We start from the raw sequence: 20,281 nt of genomic DNA, 5'->3' as shown, positions 1-20,281 counted from the left end.
TTAATAGGAAGAGTTTTGTTAATATTTATTGTAGTGATTTTATGCAGAATCCTAAAATTATTTTAAAAATCTGAAGTAAAGTCTAACTTCTGAAGTATATAGTAAGAGTTTAACATATAAGTCGTAAATAGTATTTTTTTTGTTATGGTTTTACTTTTCTTATGTAAAGCACCTGATTAAATACTAGTCACTTTGATAATAATTTGCAAGGTAAAGAAATAATATTTCTTATTTGTAGTTCATATCTATCAAGTTTCCAAATGTCAAATACTCTTCAAATTTAACCATTTTAATTAAAATTATTAAATCATCCTTGTAGTTGTTGCTGAGTATTTTGATAGCTTGTCATGTGCGCATCCTTATTGAGCTCATTAATATGCAGCATAGGTGCATATTGAATATATTATCCCCTGTGAGAATTTCTAACATGGTTGGCTGTATTATTTGATTAAAATGAATAGCTCATGAAAATGAGGCTGAATAAAAGGTTAGGTTACTCATTAAGATGCTCACTGTTGTGCATTTCTTTAAAGTTAATGCAGAGTATGTAATTTTACCTGATGACTAGGTGAATTATTTAAAGAGAACAGCTGCAAAAGGCAAGGCTTGGCAGCAGTTATGCTGAAATTATCTATCTAAATTTGAAATGCAATTCATTTGAATATTTTACAACATTTTTATCTGTATGAATTAGACATTCATATGTACACATACCTAGCTATCTAAAGGGAAACACACATAATTATAATAGCTGTTGTTTATTAGATGCAAACTCTGTGCCGATTCTCACTGCATGCTTTACATACGTTATTTTTAACTCTTAAAAAAAAAAATACCTGGGAATCTGAGCTATTGTTTGAATTTTACAAAAGAAGAAACTAAGGCTCAGTTTCTCAATATTAAAAGTCAGGATGTGAGTCAAAGTCTATAAAACCACACCCCATGGTATTTTTATCAGTACACCTCAGTGTCAATTAAAATTTGATAATACCATACAACGCATGTCATCCTATTCTGTAAATCAATTTTTGAATGTCAGCTCTAAGCTCAACACTGGCTTGGTGATAAGGATACGCATACAGTTGTGAACAAGAGATGAATGCCTCTGTCTTTGAGGAGAGGGCAGTGTATCCTTACTCATCACTCTCTCTCCAGGTGTGCAGCTCCCTTCTGTCATCCTCTCTTTCAAGGCACTGTATAATTGATATACTGGCTCTCTTTTCCTTAGATCACATGGGAATGTTTGGGAGTGCTTGTATTGGAAAGAGACCATATTTCTGAGACTTTGTTGAATTACCGTTTTTCGTAGAATTCTTTTATATATAATCACGTAATTCTACAATGCTATTAAAATAGTATTTATTTAATGAGACAAATATTTACTGAAGATTCATTATGTGCTAGACATTTTATTAGATGATGGGTATACAATAGTCTACAATAATATATATAAATGATCCATACTCTCAGAAAGTTTAGATTTGGGGGGGAGTAATTTAAGACATCTACAATTACTCTGTGTTAGCTTGGACTTTACATACTGTAGGTAGCAAAATGAAGTAGCACGTTCTCCATCTTCTCTTGGTTATGTCAACAGAGACTTGACCTTGAATTTAGCATAATTAGGCATTCTGTGTAATAAACCAACTTTTCTAAATTGAACAAGACATAACTTAAGAATTTCCCTAAGTAAAAGAATTCTAATGTATTTTATATGTCTTATAGCTGAAAAACAATGATTTCTATGATAATATTTATGCAAATATTTTTAACTTTTTTAATAGCACAGAGTGTTTTAAGGAAGAATGCTTCATGCTATTTCAAAATTGAAGAGTTGTTTATGTTCAAAGACAAATGTGTATGTTCTTATAATAAATATTGTAAATAAAATGTTTCTAATTTGGAAAATAAATCTGAAGAAAAGCAACAAAATAACACCCGTTAGTTGATTCAGTAATCACATTATTTTAATTGCATGACACAATGGTTTACAACCTAAATGTTCTTTAGCTTTTTAAAACATTTTTATAATGTTTTATGCTTTGAAGAACACAGAACTTTTCTCATTCTTTGTTTTTAAAATGTTTTTGAAAGGAAAAAAGAGGGGGACTTTGAAGAAAAAATCAGCACCATCATCTGATTTAAACTGAAAAACTAAAGATTTCTATTTGTTTTAACTTTTTCCTTAGAGAATAGCAGTGTTCACTTTGAAAAGTGTGCCTGAAATGAAAGCTTGATTGAAACTTAAAATTTCTGTTTATTTTTATGTTAACTTAGAATTGCACAAAATACCAATGTTACAATTCCTAAATAGAATTTTGTTCTTTTACAAGTTTTGATATACTCAGATATCCATTTGGGTTTTTAAAAATAGACCTTTTCTAATCTTTCCTGGTATTGTTGCACAAATAGAAAAGAAATTAATTTGCCTTTGAGAGTCATTAAACTAAAATACTCAAAGCCCGGGTATTTAAGCACGTATCTTCTAGTTCATTCATTGATTTTATACTGTTTATCTCTAGTGAGAGCTATAAGCTCACTTTCAAAGTGAGGCACTTTTTTCTCCCTCATGTGTCAAGTCATATTTGTCATGCCTATAATAATTGTTCATATTTTGAAATGGCATACCAATATTTTCATGCTGGTAATCTACTTTGTAAATTACTGTATATCTACATATGTTTTGCAATATATACATGTCAACATATTTTATTTACATAAGACTAAAAATTGATTCAAAATTTTCCTCAAGTCATTATTAATATTTTCAGAAATTTGTTAGTTTTCATTATTTTTACTTACATATTATAGCAAGAGTGTCTTATGTAGCAAATATGTTATCGATAAAATTAATACAAAATTTTGGGTCTGGCATCTCTGCAAAGAGTAAAACTTTGACACTGTGTCTTGTCTCTGGTTCAAATAAGGTCAATAATGTAATAGTAGGACATTTTTATGAAAGTTGATCCACTTCAGATTATCTCAAGTTCTGAGACAGACTTTAACAATTAATCAGAACTGATCAAAATAGAGAGCCTGGAAATATTTTCTTACTTGAAGATACAATCAATTTTCATTCTCAAACCGCATTTTTCAATTTTTCTTTTTATTTTAAGAGATTTCCTTTAGAGCACTCGTCATAATCCCTAATAAGGGAGTATAATTTTAGAGTCATTGTTTTAAGTCTTTATACTATAAGTGCTCATATGAATTCCTGGTATAATTAAAGGCTGAATAAATACATGTTTGTTTGTTTTTTTTGAATGAGTGGCTCATTGATTTTTACCACTACATCACTGTAATAGTCTATTCAAAAACTTAACATCATTACAGACTTATTGAGACCCCATTATGTGCTAGTGTGGTGTTCTGTGTTGCATATAACAGTGAAATCATCTTGGAGCTTAAAACCTAGTTAATAAGGCACACATTGACCATATAAATATACATATAATTATATAATTTAAAATTATTTTATGTTCTATGAACAAATATAAAAATATGTTTATAAAAGAGAATAGCAGGGACAATAATATTGAATAGGGTATGGGTCAGGGAAAATCTCAACCATAAAATATTATTTAATCTAAAACCTGAAATTTTTTACCCAGTGAAGACTGAGAGGGAGAAAACAGGTTCTAAAGCATATAAAAGCATAGAAAATTTAAGAAAGTAAAGAATGCTGAAGCTTGGTAAACAAGGTGTCGTGTAGGACTAGATGAGGTAGCCGTGGGAGGTATGATAATCCAGGGCCTTGTGACTTTCTAAATGCAATGAAATGTTACTGAGGGGGTTTAAACAGGGGAGTGATATAAACTGATTTATATAGAAAATGTCACTCTGGCAAAAAAAAAAAAAAAAAAAAAGTTAAAAAGAATTGGAGAGAAGTAAATTTGGAAATGTAAGAACCATAAGATGTGTTCAGAAGTTCAAGGGAAAAGTGGTGACAGCCTGAGTCTGATGGTAGCAGGGAAGATAGTGAGGAATGTCTGTGACTTCCACAGCCTTCTACATCACTCAGCCACAATCTCTACTGGTTTTTCACAGCCAGAGGTTGTGGGGACTTCTCTTCCTGAAGCTAGACTCCTGGGCTGGGGAGCCCAGTGTGGGGCCAAGAGCCCTCAATCCTCTAGCGGGTAGGGGACTCACAGCCAAGATAGCCCTCCTGATTCTGAACTACCACACATAGTTGTGTCACTGGCCCATTTTGCATCTCCACCCCTCCTACCAATCTCTAGGCAACCTCTCATGCATGTCCCTAGTTATAGAACTTTTGTTCAGCCATACTTTAGGTGACTCCAAGTGATGATCGCTCTATAGTTTTGCTATAATTTTGATTTGGTAGGGAGAAGAGGCAATCATAGTGTCTACATAATCTATGCCATCTTCACCTGAATCCCATTTTTTTCATTCTTGATAAGAGCCTTTCTCAGTTCTTGACATTGAAACAATATTACGTATAACTCAATATTTAACAGGAATAGCATGTAATAGTTGTGAATTATTTATATTTTGTACCTATATTTTGATGCCTTTATGCCTCTTTGATTTATATTTATAATATAATGTAACTTAAGATTTAATGACACTGAAAGGAGATGTTTTATTATAGGTGGAAATGCAGAACTAGTTGTATGGAGATCTTTGTTCTAATCTGGAATTCACTACTCCATAGTTGAGTAATATTGAGCAACCCTTTTAAATTATCTGAATCTCAATGTTCTTATTTATAAAATATGACAGACAATTGCTAACATTTTAGTTTTTAAATTAGTATGGCAAATAATTAAGAAATTTGTAACAATGCATAGAATAGAATTGGTCCTATCTCTAATTATATGATGCTAAGAGTTAGATTATATTCAATCAAAAAAAATTTTTTTAGTGCCTGCTATATGCCAGGTTTTATTTAAAAAGTTAGCCTTACAACAGAGAGCAAGACAAGTAAGGTCCTTCTCACAGAATTTATATCCTAGAGGCATAAAGTAATTATGAGATAAACATTTATGGAAAATAATTTCAGTGATCTGTGCTATGGGCAGGGAAGTGGGGGACTTGGTAAGAGAGTGACCAGAATGGGGTATGTGAGGATCTCAACCAGATTGAGTGATCAAGGATACTCTGTGAGACAGAGATTAGTTCTGTGTAGAAAGAAGAAACCAGCCTTTCAAAGAAATATAGTCAGAACAAAGTAAAGAGACTGATGCAGAGCCTTCTCTGCAGAACATACAAGTTTGCTACTTTCAAGGAAAAGAAGGAAAATTGGCAGTTGTAGCTTATACAGCAGAGGGCAGATTCGTGTGAGATGAGATGATACAAACATCTGATGGTCTGATGGGTTACTTGCCATGACCAAACGAGCAGACAACTATTCACATGAATGTAAATATCACAAAGATGTTCTGGGCTATTTGTTACGCAAACTTTTCTTGAATCCAAAGTTACCTCATGAGTTCCACTGAGAAAAAAAACCTTACTGAAATTCTAGTGATTGAAATATTGTTATAAAAAGAATATTGAAAATGTTCTAATGTATTAAGAAGTAAATTATTTATCAAATTAATATATTCCAAGTAGCATCTCACTTGACATACACTGCAGCTGTGCAGTACAGTACAGTTGCAAATCACAGACTTGATATGGTCACACATACAGAATTTTGAAGCAGAATTATTTCAAGATTTTCATTACATTTAATTGTATACTTCATCTCTTTTTGAATGTACAAATCAGCCATTATGTAGGCAAGCATGATTCTCATCAGTTTATATTAAAAGCAAATTGGTCCGCTTGCTACATTTGATATCTGTGGAAGAGGGATATGTTGGTTAAATAACAAATAATGTGCACATTGAAGTAGATAAAAACAGTTTACGAGTCAAAAATTTATTTTTCTTATCTGTGTTGACGTCTATGTGTGCATTTTAGTTTAAATCTTAATGCAATTTTTGAGAAAAAAATAATTTTATGGAAAAGATATATAAAGCAATAACTCACATCATAGCCTTAAAATAGTGAGATAACTTATAATGCTTACATATTCAGCCAAACTACATTTTACTTGTCAGCCTCCAGTCAGAAAAACTAAACCCATATCATGTATTTTAGTGGAGGGAATTTAACATGGGGAACTAATTACAAAGGAGTTAGTGGAAGATGAGGCAACTCAGTCGACACTGGCAGCTAGCCCGTGTCAGATCTAGGCCTGGTGAAAAGTAAGGTGATGGCAGTGCCTAGAGTTCAGGAACCAGTGCCATTCAGAAGGAGAAAGGAAGAAGATGATGCTTGAGGGCTTAGGTAGCTGGATCCCAGAGTCTGGACCTTAAACCATCGAGAAGAGACCACCTGCAGTTTTGAAAATTTAAAGCCACTGTCGAATTTGCCATATGACACCGAGGAAGAGGGAGAAAAAAAAAACATTCCTCTTTCTCATGTCCTCCAGTTTCACATCTGTGCCTCCCTTTGGCCTAAACTAGCTTGAAAGACTGTGGGCAAAGAAATTTAGACATTGTCAGTTTCAGATTTCAGATCCTTGAAATATAAGCAAAATAAGCTAAAAGCAAGACATGGATCTGAAGGCAAACAGGAAAATGACTGGCACTATGTCAATTCTAACGACTTATATATAAGATTGGAGAAAGAGCTAGCCAAAAAATCTCTACTTCCCTTCATTACAAAAGTCAAATATCCTCATGAGTTCTCAGTGTGCCAAATCAGAAAGATCTTTTCTAATGATTAAAGAACAATATTACAACATCTGATTTGAAATGACAACCTGAGTTCTGAGTTTTCTCACTTTTTTGAAAAGCTAAATGTCATTTAAATTTTTTATCATTATTTCTGACTGCGAAAAGAACTTCTAAGATTATTCGAATCTCCTTTTTTCTTCCCCTAGCTCTTCCAATTCTCATAGATGTCTACATACGCAGAAATAATAGTCTCAAATTTTTAAGAGAATGCATTGCTATTATTAATGCTCATATTTAGTAAAAATGGATGTTTTCTTAGCATTTACAAGGATATGTATTTAGTATAGTATAATATTAAAGATTTTCTAGCACAGTTTACACACACTGAGCACTGAGGAAGTTTTATGTGACTAAAAAAAGAAAATGACACTAGAGAAGTATAGATAGATGGGGTGTTTACAGCTAAGTCTATGTGTATGATTGTTATAACATGAGAGTAAAATTTAAAATTGAGCTAAGAAGAATGCATCTCCACCTCTGGCATCATCCATCTAATCTCAGATGGACTATTCTCTCTCTTTCATGCTACTCTAGTACAGCATTTGTTAGTCTCTTCATCCATCTTCTTGGTCTCCTTCTGTGTCTTCCTCTTTGAGCTTTACACATGGCACATATCCAGTTATCAAAGTATTCATTTCTCTTCCTTAAAATTTCTATCAAAATCCTTCTCCCAAGTGAAAGCTAGAGTTTCCTGATATGTTTGATGATTTTTAATGCTCTGAGGATTAAAAGTATATAATTGAAATGTTTAGCAAGTTTTTAGCTCCAGCTCAACCTTTAAACATATAGCTTATATTAATATTGTATGTATATTTTTTTCTTAAACTTGAGTAATGCACAGACCTTCTTTGTGGAAAAAAATAGCAGTTTGAGAAATATTGACTTATAAAACTAAGTTTTTCTATAGAAAGATAAATAATTTATAATTATGACTTATCACTGAAAGATAGTTTTATTTTAAAACTGTAAATCTATTTTTATTAAGATAATCACTGACGATACAACAGAATTTAGAAAGTTTTGTAGAAATTTTCAGACCCCAAGGAACAAATTCCTGCAGGCTCCAAATACTGACTCTGTCACTGATCAGTAAAAGAATAACTTTCTAGTTAAGAACAAGAACATTGTTCATAAGATCTGCATTTTTTTTAAACGAATATTGCTTCCAACTCTTTGAAAAAATAAGACAACAATTGGAGAAGAAAAATCAATGTGTTTTTCATCTACTAGGAACTAGCTGTTTTACTGAATTGATAGATAATGCAAAGAAGTTTATGAAATAGTAAACATTGTTACATTATTACAGGCAGAATTAATCTAGGAATGTTACTCGTTGTAGGTGTGAAGTGAACTGTTTCTTGAATGATATGGATTGGTGGAGTGGAAGGAAGATTATGCCAGGGCTGTTAACAATAGAGAGAAGATTATGCCAGGGCTGTTAACAATAGGGTGGGACTGGCCTGCCTATGGTAAATCATTGGTTTTCAAATCATGTTGTACTGACTACCAAGACTTCAGATATTATGCAAATATGTTGTTGGATTTTCGTTGTTGGAAACATGTTTAAGACAACAAAACATGAATGTAATCACCGCATATATTTAATTACATAAATTACTTTGAAATCTTTGAAGAACAACAAAATAACTTGTGCTGCCAGGCTAATTCATCATTGAGTAGTCCATGGGCACGGCTGTTTTCTCCATTTTTGTGCATCAAAGTTACTTTTCTATAAATAAGCTATTGATGAGGAAGTTGAAGCTTTGCACTTTTCAAAATATAGATGTGAGAATGGGCACTCATAAATAATTGCACAAGATAGCACAGATTTAGTGTGGTTCATGTATCCAGAACATGGTTTGGTTGCATAATAATAAAATTGTCATGGTATAAAGCAAGTGAATATGATTATTCAAATAATGTTTCTAACACCTTATAGATCATTTTACTTGGAATGAAAGATCCAGTATGATCCAGAAATTCCACTTGTAGTTATCTTCCAAAGATAAGTGCAAATATACACCTACACAAAAAATTTTAAATGTATATCCGCACACAAAAAATAATAATATTTCATAGAAATATTATTTATAACAGCCAAAATATGGGATAAATTGGAATTTTCATTAACTGATGAATGGATACACAAAATGTAGTAACCATACAATGGAATATTATTTTACAATAAAAAAGAACGAAGTACTGATACATGCAAGTACATGAACGTAATATCTCTAAAACATTATGCCAAGAGAAAGAAACTAGTCATAAAAGACCCCATATTATGTGATACCATTTATAAGAAATGTCCTGAATAGGCAAATACATAGAGATATGAATGTGACTAGTAATCGTCTATGGTTGGTTAGTGGAGAGGGCACAGGGGCCAGAGAGGTGGTGCTGGAAGCAGGGAGAGGAGATGGGAACCGATAATCAAGGGGCAGTTTCTATATGGCGTGATGATAAGATTCTAAATGTTCATTATGTCGATGGTTGCACAACTCAAAGTATACTAAAAAGTATTGGATTGCATACTTTAAAGAGGTGAATTTTATGGCATATGAATTATAACTCAATAAAGCTGTTAAAATTAAATTATAGATAAATATGATAAGTTATTAGGTTGTTAGTACTTCAAAGTGCCTGATTAAAAAATGTAAAACATATTACCAATTCATTAAATAATATTGATGAAGTTCAAAGCATGATGATGGGTCCTAAAAAGGTTAAAAGCAACTAACAAATATGCTTTTGAATACAAGTGGCTCATTATACAGTTAAAATAAGGATACGTAATTTTGAATTTGCAAAGTTCCAAAAATCTAATTGCATAATATCTCTATAAAAGAAGTTTATTCTAACTTCTAGCTAGAAAGCCAAAGAAAAATTTTCTTCACTTTTAATAAATCATCTGTTATATGGGAAAGAACCTATGTATCCAGAGCATAACTAAATTAACTAATGGGAAAGATGTTTTAAAAACCCAGCCTGTCAAGTTCAATCTGGCATCATTGGACAAATTCATTATAGGCATTATTTAATAGCAGTTGGATGCTGAAGCCTATGCAAGTCTACCAGTAAAGTAAAGTGAATTCTGATTTACCAATCATCTAAGCAGTTATAATCACATATTATTTTGTAATAAACAATAATTACTGTATAAAAACTCAACAACATGGCATTCAAAGAAGTCTGATACATGACTAGTAGATAATATAATGAAATATTTACAGTCAACACAATTTTAAATTCTGGAATACCATTCTACTCTTCAAAAGCAATGATAGTGTCACATTCTTCTCATATTTTAGGACAGTAATGCTCAAATGCGGTTTTTGAACTCATAGGAGACTAGAGCTTAGAAAAAGAAATGTTTCTTTTAGAAATAGTTAATAATCACAAGTTAAGACTTAAGTTTTATAGAAATAAATATTCAAATTTACATTTTAAATTTGTTATTTATTTTAATAAGCACTTATGCTTGTTGAAATGAAATTCTATTATTGATGGCCAAAGCCTTGAGTATACTAAATAGTTATAAACTAGGTCTTTGATGGTAAAATTGAAAAGAATAGTAGTAGACTGGGTTCACATCCAGGAGGAAAAGACATGTAGATAACAGAGAAGTAATACTAGGGGCCCTTTAAAGATATAACTTTATGTAATCCAAAAGCAGTTCCAAAGGATAGGTAATTCCAAAGGATGAGAAAATTGAGGCTTTTACATTTAAATAACTTTCATACCTTCATACAGCTAAGAGAAACAGATCTGACTACAACACTCTTGTCCTTTCACTTTACTAAGTGGTTTTTCCAGCCAGGGGAAACCCAGACCACTTCACAGTTGAGGGTCACAAAAAGCTGTCACTTGAGTTGATGATCAGAACCATTAACTTAAACAGACATTCTTAGAGGAAGACAATTTCTGAGATCAAAGGCATTTATCAGGTTATTTGCTGGTAGTCAGAAAGTAGGGATCAGGAATGAAATACAGGGCAAGAATGTTTTGAGGAAGAGGCAGAGAGACATAACTGTGCAAGGCTCTGCTTAAGGTTGACAATCCTAAATGAAGTGCCCCTATGAAAGACCCTGGATGAGCCAGAAATTCATCTGAGGATGCTGATGACATATAGTGAAGAGAGTCTCTGGTAAGCTTCTTTAATGTTTGAAGGATTTCTTTGTATACCAAATGCCCTCTATATTTAATTGCTAGGATAAATTATGAATATTTTAGTGAAGATCGTAATATGCTCATCTCAGCTACCTAAATTGGAGAGAAAAATGTTATATTTTATATGTTAAAATTAAAAAATTGCTCTATTATATATGATAATCTAGGCTTTGAATGTAATGAAACAAGTAGTTATTTTTCCTTCTTTATGTTAAATTTAAATAGATACTACTACAGCTTGATTAGAAATGTTGTATGTCAATGTAAAATAAAGAAAAAAGAAAAATGATTATTCCTGTGAAGTAATTACTTTCATCATCTACAGTGGTGAATGCCTATTAGAAACAGTAATAGCTATTGGGAATAAAAACACAAAAAAAATGGAGTAATTTTTGCAGTTTGACCTAGTTATAAATTGTCTAATTTTAGTTATAATGCTTTCTGTTGTACTAGAAATGTTATTAGAGTCTAATATTACTAGCTTCTATTATCAACCTTAAAAATATTATAGCTTTCCATATTTCTAAAGTACCTTAATACAGAGTGAGGAATAAACATCTCTCAAGGAGAAATGAAAAGTCAGTCAAAATTTTGTATCCCCCATTAGTAGAAAACAGCAAAGCCCAGATATTTATTTATTCAGAGTATGGGAATTCTATATTGAAATGCAACACTAAAAAGAATCTAGGTATAGTTTATCTATATAGGACAATAGTTGCTCAATCTTATAAATGCACTCATCTCTAATTTCTTGATATGAATAATGATAGGAGACATTATTCTCATTTCAAAGATAAGAAAATTATGTCTCACAAAGTTGAAATAACTGTATTAATATTTACCAATAACTTATCTTGGGTTCCTTTCATATATATCCTTTATTCTCAATGACCTTGTAGTAAATGATGATATTTGCTTCTTAAAGTGATTAAGCAAATTTCTCATGGTTGAATTATGAGCTCTCTGTAATACACCAGTCTGTTCTTCTGACTACCTTCAAATAGCACAGTATTGTAGGCTAGTCCCTTCCAGATGTCCTTAAGGGATTGTAATTTATCCTAAGCTTAAGGGAAGAGACAGGATGACCACAGTCAACCTAAAGCTCACCATCTGATACCTCCACTCACCTGAGCTCAAAAATAAGCCTTTAAGTGGCCTAATCATGAAAATTATTGTTAGAAAACCTGACTAATTTGAAAGGAGAATGTATCTGTCAGTCATTATATTAGCTATCAGCTACTCTCAATGTAATATCTAGTGAGAATGGAGGCTTTGTCCACTTCAATGTCCTTAGTAGCAAGAAAAGAGCCTAGTAAATAGAAAGCTCTCGATAGGTATGCATTGAATATTGAATGAATGAATAGATGTGACTGTATTAGAAGGCAAAGGGAACAGGCTGGATAATATTTCCAAGTCCTCCAAAGCTAACTGGTCTGATTCTTACCATTATAAACAATTTACTATCCGACAGGGATCTCACTGAACCAGTCGCCCAATTATCACAGCAATAAGAAACCAGAGCAATTAAGGAAAACATTATGAGTATCCACTTTCCTTGTTCAGAAAATGTCCATTTGAAATCCTTGCCTTATGCTAAATTGAAAGCATATTGCCCAGGAACTAAACGACTTAGGTAATTTTTTCAGCTAGATCTCAAGAGTAATGGAGTGAATATTGACAAGGTAGAGGCACTTACAATGTGCGGGGTAATAACTGGCAGAAAAAGAAAGCAAGTAATACCTATGTTCTGGTATTACCTTTAAAAAATTTATTTTTGTACTTATCCTCTCTCTTGTCTAACATATACATAAAATGGAGATACATTAAATGTAAATGATAAACCTACTTTTACTCATTTTGATCCTTTTGAAACTGGTAGTGTCGTCCAGTACAAAGGCATTAGAATTTATTGAGAAGCTTACATATTTTTTATGGTTATTTGATATTTCTAGCTGTATTTATAGCCTCACATTTGAACATTATGTGCCAGATATCACCTGTTCACCCATGAAGGTATACTCTCCACCTTTCCCCCCGATATTTACTTTGGTCTCATTTCCCTTTGATGTCTGGTGGTGTTCACCCAACAAATATCCCTGTTAGGATAGCAGAGAAAGTGAGGAAAATGAAGTCAGGATATTTTGCAGTATTTATTCTCCTGGCACTCTCTTGGTCTCCACTCACTGTTTGTGTCCTGTGATGACGATTAATGATCCTCTCAATATGACCTTTCTAGTCAATGCTCTCCTTCTGGATTTGGGTAACAGCCTCCTCCCCACATCCCTGGGGAATTGAGGGCTCCACCATTATGAAAACTAGTGTACTGCACTATGCTCGTCTTATGGGAAACAGCCTTTTATTACAAAACAATAGTCAATGTTTTAATTTTTCCTCAAACTTCTTAATCTGATTGTGTCATCTTTTTTTTTTCTGTTAACCTGGCTGATAAACACTGCATCCTCTTCTCCTTCAGAATCTTATTCTCTTCCTTGGCTTTCTTTTCTTTGTCATTCTAATGATAGTAAGTTCTAGTTGAATGCATGGTTCTGAACCACACGAGCAAAACTGTTTCCGATACAGAGATTTTTGAATCATCAGGTGGAATTGGAAACATTATAGTAGATAAAATGACCTAGAGAGAGTACACAGACTGTGACAGAAAGCTAAGGGTAGAGTAATTATAGCTAGTATTTATTGACCAAGTCCTATGTCCTTTATATTTTCTTAGTTCTTTTTCTATTTAATTTGGTTTAATCCTCAGAATCCTCTGAGGTAAGTGCTATTATGCTAATTGTACACCTTAAAAAATGAAGATACCAAGTAAACAACTTGTCCATGTCACTATCTTGTAAACAGTAGAACCAGTATTAAAATCAAAGTAATCTGAAATTTTTTTTTTAAATTTTATTCTATGAAATTTATTAGAGTGACATTGGTTAATAAAATTGTGTAGGTTTCAAGTGTACAATTTAATAATTCATCATATGTATATCGCTTTGTGCATTCACTACTCAAAGTTAAATTTCCTTCTGTTACCATATATTTGACCCTCTTTACCCTTATCTACCTCCCTCCCTTTCCCTCTGGTAACCACTAAACTGTTGTGCATGTCTGTGAGTCTCCGTTTTGTTCATATATTTTGCTTTCAGATGTATATCACCCATATGAGTGAAATCATATGGTTCTCAACTTTTTCTGTCTGATTTACTTTATTTAGCATAATAATCTCAAGATCCATCCATGTTGTTGCAAATGACAATATTTTACCTTTTCTTATGGCTGAGTAATAGTCCATTGTATGTATGTACCACATCTTACCCAATCATCTGTTGAAGGGCACTTCAGTTATTTCTATATCTTGGCCACTGTGAAAATAGTGCAGTAAACATCAGGGTGAATATATCTTTATGCATAAATGTTTTAAAATGTTTATGGTATATATTCAGAAGAGAGATTGCTGGGTCATATGGAAATTCTATTCTTGATATGTTTTCCATAGTGGGGTTTGCATGAAATCTGTATATTGCTTTGGTAATAAAACCATTTTAACTATGTTGATTCTTTCAATCAGTGAACACAAAATATCTTTCTATATATTTGTCTTTCTCAATTTCTTTTAATAATCTGAAAGTTTTGTTCTTGATATCTGCACAGTAACATCCATACTCTGACAGAACACCTGGAAACATGACAGCTCCAGAATATTTACATTGCCTTCTCTATCGTCTTCATTTTCTATTTAAATTAATATCTCCATTCAATCACCAAAATTAACATCTTGACCACCTTCTTTATCTCCAAATAGCTCACCACATCACCGCAGTGCTAGTTTAGGCATTTGTTATTTTACCCTCAGATCTATCTATGAGAGGATCAAAAATCCACATGAATGAAACTGGATGAAACCCTGTGACTAGCCAGCCACATTAGCCAGACATGACCTCAGGTATTTGAGTTTAACTCATATTACATGTGCCATCTTAAAAAGAATTTTTTAAATATCAAATTGTGTTTTGAGGATATTGGTAATAAGGAAGTGCATAAAGTAGTTCCAGATATAACTATGCATTTATATTTTACTTCTTTTTTCACACCAAACATGTAAAAATTTCAAAATATATCTCAGCAATTATGTATATATTAATATTTTCTTTAAAGAGAAGGTACTTCTTTTTAAAGTTCATACATTAATGAAAGCACTAAGCCAGGAAATTATTGGCTATAAAAACATGGTCAGATTTGAAAGTTAATTTATACAGAGGTGGTAATAGAAAGTTCTCTTCTAAGATTTATGTTTTGTAGAATGTTCAGAGTTCATTAGGATCTGTAAGTCAATGAACTTACTGGAGTAATTTCTGGGAGCATGTAAAAGTATAAGAGATATTTGCCCTTCTGGTTTGTAAAAATAGTACCTAGCACTATATCCTTTGTACACAGAGACATTTATATTAGACTCCAGAAAAGAAAGATAAAATTTAGAAAGTCAACCAAATCAAGATAATGTGGTGGCATTTCTCTATTCCCCTCTACTGGGCCCTCACAGAAATTATTACCTGGAATCATTTTGAGTTTATTACAAATGCACTTTGAGTTTCGTCCTTAAATGTGTATCTCCTAATAAAACACAAGTTATAAAGTATAATAAAAAGTACATTAAGCATAACAAATTATTTTTTAATGTAAAGGACAAATACTAAGTATAACTTTTTATTAATTAATTCATGAAAATAATTTACAAAAATAGAGACCATGTGTAAATTTCAAACATTTTTTATAGTAGAGTTTGATCTTTTAAGACTGCAGGTATTAAATATCTATATATTACTCAAGAAATAATTCATGAATAATATGCTTATTAAGTTATATATAATTTTAATTTTCTAAGTTCAAAATAATTATACTTTCTAATATTTATACTTATGGTAATCATTTTTTATGTGATTTAAATACTCATTCTATCTACCTGTGTGATTAAACTAAATGAAATAGACCTGATATCGCCATGCAAACCAGGATTAATCTAAGATTCAGTGTCCCATAAACTCTTAGATCTGAAATAAATACAGCACAATTTGCTTTGGGAACTCTGGGCATGCCAATTTTCCAAAAAAGCGAACATCTTATTTCTACTCTTATCCCATTGTGGCAATAACAGATCTTAAAACTCATGCACATCATTTTGATTACCATCTACCTCCTCAGTTCAGTTATGGTGAGTACATGGTTTATTATCTAGAGAATCTTACTAGATTTAAGAATGAATTCTTCATACCACCTGAAAGCTAGAAGGCTAGCTATTTTAGCTGAGATAAAGAAATGATTCCAAAGTAAACTTTTGGTAGAAAATTGGCTCTAATAAGAGAAAAGAAAATGAAGTTATCAAAGACAATAACTATTCATTTGCATTAAAGTATAGCTGTTATTGCTTTAGTATAACAGATAATTGATTTTTGTGTGTGTGTGTGAGACTTATCTTCAAATTTAGGACATTAAATAAAGCCAGAACCCTGGGAATTGTTTTAAAATTCTGTCCTTTATTCCTCACTGCAACCCTAAATGCAACGAATCATAGGATATTGTTTACTCTGCCTTTTACTGCATGAATTCATATTCATCTCTGCAATACTGGAATAGTCTCCTAATTGGTACCCGACAGTAGACTGGCCTGCTTTCCTATCCACCCTTCCCAGTATTGCCACTGAGCATATTAACCCCTGCTTGAAGTATGCGAGTAGCTCCCCATGGGCTTTAATAAAATCTGGCATTTCTGGATACATATGGAATCGCTTAGTATATATATGTAGAACATAGACCTAAGTCTTAACAATGACTATTTCTACACTCTAGATTTAGGCATGATTTTTTCTTTGGTCTTGTTGTCGTTTTTTATATTTACAACAATTGTACACTATATAAGAAGAAAACGAAGTTTAAAAAAAAAAAACTTTTAAAAATGCTCTAGCATGATCATATTAGAGATGAAATGTTTTTAAGGATGGGGACAGAAGATCATTTTGCTTGCTCGGTCTTACTGTTTCCAGTCTCAAAACAAGCATTATATCAATTCATTTCCAGATCATCCCTAGAGCTTCAATTAAAGGTATATATATATATTTGACTTTCCTTAGCCCTAGAGACTTGTTACTGGATAATATTGGAGTTAGGGGACACATGTTTTATTTAGTTCTATGCATCCGGAAATAATACAAAAGCGTCTCCTATGTGTCATACTTTTCCATTGCTTCCCCTTTTCTTCCTTCTAAAATGAATATGTTAACTTTATTCTTCTGATTTCTTGCTAGCAATTTGGAAGCTAGATTCTACATTACTATTTTAATAGCTACCCTCAAGAAGTTTAAGGTTAATGAAAATCTCTTCTTCTAGAGAAATATAGACTCTTTCAAATTGTGTTCAATAATTTTTTTGCTAATATACTGCTAAGAAAATTGTTTAAAAATTTCATTTTTAGCATATTAAGTGAGCATTAAAATATTTTCACATAATTTTAAGTAGCTTCAAGAGATGCAGTTATGTAAAAAAGCACAAAATAACTACAAATCTATTTTAAATGTATATAATAGAATCTATATAACATACTGATTTAATGCTTACTATTATCTATTGAACTTGTATTTTAATTTTCTCATAGAATTTTATCCTAACAGAATATAATTATTTTTAAGTCTAACATAGTGCTGCAAAAATATGTAAATTTAGTTTTTAATATTTTGTCAACATAAGGTTCTAAACATTTTCTTGTTACTTGATTTATGATTATAATTATAATTAAAATAGTTAACTAAAGTGATAAAAATATAGTATGAACATATATTTTTAAAGCTATTAAACACATTTCATTAGAAATAAATTTTATTGATTTTATATTATTGCCCCTACAATATGCCATGTATCCGAGGATGAATATTTGGAGAGAATAAAATAGATTTCAATTTTATTTCATTATTCATTTTTATAGCTCAGGTGCTGCCTACAACCTTAAATAAATAGATGGGAATAATTTTTTTTTTAATAACAATGACATCAAAGTAGTTTTTAATGTTCTAGTAACTCTTATCTCAATTTAGTCTTTCTTTAATTTTATATGAAGGAAAGAATTAAAGCTACCTCTATTGTAAAAATTATTAGTCTTTCAGCTTGTCAATACTAACACCCATCTCAACTTATCATTTACTCAATGCCTTATTGGTTCTTATGCCCTGGACAATGCTTCAAGATCACTTTCAATGTATATGAGCAGATAAATTTTTGGAAAACTAAAACACTAAACAACAATAACAATTAAAACCATTGTCAAATATTAGACTTTTTTTTTTTTGACATTCATTACATACTCAGTTTAAGCCAGATATTTACCAGTTTCTTTCATTTTCATTGATTTTAGGAGGGAACACCTCTTACATCTTAACCTTTCTTTCTGGGCATATTTCCTTTCTTACTTACGCATATCCTTATGTGTTTCTGTAAGTTTTATAGAGACAAATTTTCTAAGTCTTTGTCTAAAACGTATTTTTTACTCTCATTATAGAGTTTCAGATTTGATGAATTTAGAATTCTGTTTGGAGTTATTTTGTATCAACTCCGAAATTTGCATTCCATTGTGTTTTAGTCATCTCAGAAATCTTTTCTTCTGTGTAATTATCATCATACTTGTTAATCCAATTTTTTCTAACAGGTGAATTTTATGATTTTCTGTTTTTAAAGTTTAGCAGTTTTATCATTATATCTACTTTGAATTTGCTTCTATTATTCCTACACCGAACATGATTTGATATTTTAATCTGAGCACTTATATTTTTCTTTAAATCTGAACATTTTTAAGATATTGCTTTGAAATATTTTTTTATTTCATTTTCTCTGTTCTTATTGGGACCCTTTATGTTATATTCTCCACTAATTTACCTCGTCATCCATATTTATATGTCTTTGTATTTCTGTCCTCATCCTGAGTGATTTTCCTAAATGTATTGTCTAGTTTCTAATTCCTTAATCTGCCATATATCTTGTCCTCTAAATTTTTATGTATATTTTTCATAATTATAATTTTAAATTGGTTCCTTTTTATTTTTCCTATTATATTTCATAGTTTCATATACTTCAGAGACTATATTTCATTGTTTCTATTTTTATTATGTGCATGTTAATTTTTCATCTCTAAAATAGATTAAAAAGGTATTTATTATATAATGTTCATATAACTTTAAAAGTATCTATTATTGAGGTATTTTGAATACTAATTCCTCTATTCATAACATCAACTCAATCTTTTTTGTTATGCTTCATCTTCTCATGTAGTTTGTAACTTCATCATTAGTCTATTTTCAGTAAATATTTGCCATGGTGTACTCCTCAACCTCAACTTTGAAAGGCTGAAATTGGAGTTTATTCTGTTTGAACTCTAGTGACTTTACGCTCTTGGACTAGTTTTGATGTTCATTTTTCAGTAGGAAATTCTCATTTAAAAAATCAGATCTTTCACTCATTCATTGTTGAAGCTAGTGGTTTCTATTTTGCGCTGCATGCGTATGTGTTATTTTTAAATTAAAGATATCAAAAAACATACAAATGACCAACAAACATATGAAAAGATGCTCATCATTGCTAGCTATTAGGGAAATAAAATCAAAACCACAATGAGATACCATCTCACACCCATTAGAATGGTTATCGTCAACAAGACAAGTAATAACAAATGTTGGAGAGGTTGTAGGGAAAAAGGAACCCTCACGCAGTGCTGGTGGGACTGCAAATTGGTATAACCACTATGGAAAATAGTATGGAGTTTCCTCAAAAAAACTAAAAATTGAATTACCATATGAACCTTTTTTCTGGGTATTTACCAAAAAAACCTGAAAATTATCCACGGAAATATGTGAAACCTAATGTTCATAGCAGTATTATTCACAGTGGCCAGGACATAGAAGCAACCAAAGTGTCTTAACGGAAGATGGTTGGATAAAGCAACTGTGGTACATATATACAATGGAACATTATTCAGCCATAAGAAGAGATGAAATACTGCCATTTGCAACACGGATGGATCTCAGGATAATCATGTTAAGCAAAATAAGCTAGACAGAAAAAGTTGAAAACCACATCACTTATATGTGGGATATAAACCCAAAAGTAATAAACAAACAGGACAAACAAACAGAGACTCATGGACATGGACAATAGACTAGTGGTTACCAGAGGGTAGGGGAGAGGGGAAGGAGGGAGATAGATGGGGTAAAAGGGGTTAAATATGTGGTGACAGAAAGAAATCTAACTATGGGAGGGGAACGCACAATGCAATATATATATGCCTTATTGTTAAATTGTATACCCGAAACACTGGATTTTGT

At 31.7% G+C, this 20,281-nt stretch overlaps 1 protein-coding gene and 1 pseudogene across 5 annotated transcripts in view; both read left to right on the top strand.

Annotated features, from left to right (window-relative positions):
• Window positions 1-20,281, top strand: part of SGCZ (sarcoglycan zeta) — a 781,719-nt gene that overhangs the window by 596,372 nt on the left and 165,066 nt on the right. The window lies entirely within an intron of this gene.
• The window catches only part of LOC107502667, a 49,269-nt pseudogene that overhangs the window by 7,375 nt on the left and 21,613 nt on the right, over window positions 1-20,281 (top strand).

This window comes from Rousettus aegyptiacus, unplaced genomic scaffold (assembly GCF_014176215.1).
Source record: "Rousettus aegyptiacus isolate mRouAeg1 unplaced genomic scaffold, mRouAeg1.p scaffold_m13_p_11, whole genome shotgun sequence".
Classification (NCBI taxonomy): Eukaryota; Metazoa; Chordata; class Mammalia; order Chiroptera; family Pteropodidae; genus Rousettus; species Rousettus aegyptiacus.
Note: the sequence above shows the minus strand (reverse complement) of the source record. Positions and strands in the feature narration are given on the sequence as shown.